Source organism: Lindgomyces ingoldianus (genome assembly GCF_010093535.1).
Source record: "Lindgomyces ingoldianus strain ATCC 200398 unplaced genomic scaffold BDR25scaffold_15, whole genome shotgun sequence".
Classification (NCBI taxonomy): Eukaryota; Fungi; Ascomycota; class Dothideomycetes; order Pleosporales; family Lindgomycetaceae; genus Lindgomyces; species Lindgomyces ingoldianus.
This window is the reverse complement of record NW_022985176.1, coordinates 23,365-27,377: the sequence shown is the minus strand read 5'-3', so window position 1 is coordinate 27,377 and position 4,013 is coordinate 23,365.

Sequence of the window (4,013 nt, the reverse complement as noted above, 5' to 3'; positions counted from 1 at the left end):
TTATACTTTACTAAAAGTAGGAAAACTACCTAGGGCATAAATAAGGACGCCTGTAGTGTAGAAGTTGTAACATTAAAAAAACAGAGTAGACCTTAACATTAATGTTATTAAGAAGATAATAGAAAGTTATTCTTAAGCTAAAAACCTGCTAAAACAGGAGGCACTAAATGTCTTACATGTGGACACATCTATGCACTAAAGGACTGCTTCTATGTCTATCTAGACAGAGCACTAGACTAGTAGATGCTAAATAAGAGAGTTAAAGAGCTTATAGCATTAAAGCGTAAGCACAACTTAGAATTTTAAGGCCTACTAAAAGGGCAGCGTAGACATAATTTAAGAATACTAATTCTAAAGAGTTTACATACACCTATACTAGAGATATAAAAAGACTAACTTAAAAGCTAGGAAGTATTAAGAGTTAAGGCAGCTACATTACTAGCTATAGTTAATTTAAACTAGAACAGATATCTACTAAGAGAATTATTTATCTTTAACTTAGGCTTAACATGCTATATTATAAATAATTTTAATTAGATCTACAACTATTATTTACTAACACTAAAAGACTTTATCTAGTCTAGAAACTCTTACATATAGATTTAAGGCTATAAATTAATTACACTAAGCTTAAAAAGCAAGCATAGAACACATAGTTAAGCATACAGTCTTGTACTTTATAACGCTGCACTGTGCCTAGACCTGCTGTGCAACCTAGTCTTATTCTGCCTACTGCAATAGAAAGGAATCTAGTAGGACACACAAGCAGAGCTAACTACTTTAAAGGCCCTAGACAGGACAATAATTAGAGATCTTATAAAGATCTATAGCTAATAAGTGTTAGAGTACTATCTACTATAAAAGGGCTTATATTATACACACATAATTAACATAAGAACTAAACATAGTCTATAAAAGGCATTAGTAAAGCTATAGTATAAGCGTCTAGGACACCCTAGACTAGCTACACTTTAACACCTTATACAGTAAGCTAAGGGGGTGTAAATTAAAGAAATTACAACAGTCTAATGTAACTTATGTAGTAGAGCTAAGATACAACAATAAATTAGCTGCACACTATAAATTAGTAATAGTAGACCTAGTAAGAGACTGTTAATTAATTTCTATGCATATAAAGCACAGAGCATTATAAAAGAGTAAAGTTAAATGCTAATTACTAATAAGTATTCTAGCCTCTAGTAGGACCTTTACTTTAAGGATAATAAGCTTACTAAATTAATTATTAAAGCTCTTATAATCTTTATTCTCTTTCTAAAGAACTATAATAATATTACTATAAAAGTTATTAAAGCTAATAATAAGATTATAATAGTAAAACTAGAGGTAGAACGCTAGCTAGCATTGTAGAGAATAACTGTTAAGCCTTTAGCACTAGATACACAAGCCTAGAACAGAGGAGCTAAACGCTTAGAGGGTGTAAATAAGGAGAAGTTATAGGCTATGCAACTAGATGCTAACCTACTATAGAACATATAGCTATACATTACTAGAGCTAGCGTATACCTATATAATTAGACACTAAACTATGCTAACAACTAGAAGACACTATACAAGATCTTCTTTACATAAGCAGCTTTAAATAATAAAGTTGTTACATTAATTTAAAAGCTAAGCCTTACATATCTAAAAGCCTATAGCTGCAAAGCATTTATAATAACTAATAACATGCATTAGAATAAATTTAAGCTACAGAGGCTAGACCTAAAGGCGTAGATTAGATATCTAGTTAGGTACTAATTATTAAACATCTACTGTGTATAAATACTACTGCTAGCAAAAGTAATCTATACACATAATGTTATCTTTAACAAACACTTAATTTTTAGTAGTAAGCCTAAAGACCTAATAGATAACCTTATACATAACATAGTAAAAAAAATTACTATATACATTAGAATAATTAAGCTTCTAACACTTAGTTATTAGCTAAAGACAGAGTTATTCTATAAAAACAACACTGTAGACAATACATTAAATTTTAACAAAGTAGACCTACTAGGCTACTATTAAAGAAGGAAAATTAAAGATAACTATCTGTCTCCTTTAAACACTCTGCCACCTACAGCATTGCTTATGCAGTTAATAGCTAAAGCAGCACTAAAGCTAAGCTAAATAAAGTTGCTAAAGACTATACTATAGGCTGCAGCTTTTATAGCTAGTATAAGATCTAGAAGTGTAGAAAAGCATAGCAGTAAAACACTAGATAAAGCAGCATTAATAAGAATGCTATTTAAAAGAAAAACACTTTATAAAAGCTAGCTGCTACCTTTACTATTAACTTAAAAGTAACTAAAGAAGCACCTTCTACATAAAATGTTTAAGGCAGCAGAAAGAACACACCTAGACAGTTATTAGACAATAAAATCCTAGACAGAGGTCTAGACAAAGCTAATTAAGGCAGCTAGACAGCAGATTCTAGATTGTATGTAGGTGTACACCTACAAGCTTAATAAGCACTATAGATTATAAAGATGTAAGGCGTAACTAGTAGTCTATAGCAATTAATAGAGAAACATTACTATATAAGATACCTACGCTGCCACCCTAGCAGGACGCTTATTTTAAATGCTAATAGTAATATCTGTACGCTTTAACTTAGAGCTTAAATAATACAACATAACTAATGCGTTTGTACATGCAGCAATTAACCGCGATATCTACATGCAGATGCTAAGAGGCTATTAGAAACTAGGTATAATACTAAAGCTTTAAAAGGCACTATACAGCCTACAAATTTCTCCTTTACTCTAGTAACACTATTTTATAACAACTTTTAAAGGCCTTAGGTTCTTAGCTGTTCTACATAAACTCTACTGCATAACTAAAGCTAGAATATTTGTCTTCTTTTACATAGACAACTTTATTATTGCGCATAAGAAAGGCTCTAAAGCAGATGCACAGCGTGTAGTAGACTAGTTACAAGAGAAGTATACCCTAACAGGAGGCAAGGACCTATAATAGTTCCTAAGAGTTAAGATTATTAGAGATTAACAGCAATAAATAATTTAGCTGTTATAAGCATTATATATTAACAAGATAGCTAGGCTAGCTAACAGAAAGGACCTGCAGCACGCTACACCTATAAGTGGGATTAAACTTATGCCGCAATCTAGTTTTGCAACCCTATTAGAAGTAAATTAATATTAGTAGAAGATTAGATCTCTGCTCTTCACAGCAGTTACTACAAGACTAGACATTGCCTTTACTACATTACGCCTTGCACAGTTTCTTACAAATCCCGCATCTAACTATTAGGATGCAGCCGATCAAGTCATCCTGTACCTACATGCGACACGGACGTACGCACTCTAATTAGGAGGAGAAGACTACCTTGTAGTAGCAAGCAATGCGTTATTTGCAGACAATACACTAGATAGGAAGAGCTTTTAGGGCTATGTTATTTAACTATTTAGCAGATAGATTGCATAGTAAGCAAACAAACAAGATATAGTTATAACATTAATAACAGAAGCAGAATTACTTGCACTGTTCTAAGTTGCTAAGAAAGCTATGTTTATAAGAATGCTTCTTAACAAACTGTAGGTTAAGCTGCTTAATTTAACTATTACAATCTAGTGCAACAACAAGCAGACAATCTAACTAGTAAATGAAGAGATATCTTGACTTTAAACCAAGCTCTGACATGTTAACATCTATAACCACTGGCTCTGACAGGAAGTCTCTCAACAAACGATCAAGGTTGTCCATGTCCCCTCCAGCGAGATGCTTGCGGACGGACTCACTAAAGCGCTTCTAGCCAGCAAATGGCCAAGCTTTCTTCAGCAAATTTGGCTAGTTGACGTTAGGGAGAGGATAGTCAGTTAGGAAGCGGATATAGAAGAGATTGAAGCAAGAATGGAAGCCCTGGAAGCATACTAACGTTGCGCAATCAGGGACCAGCTTAAAGCATGTCCAAGCTGAGGGGGTGTGTCAGATATGCGCACCTACTGTCAAGACAGGAGGAACGTTTGACGAAAGCTGCTACATAGTAC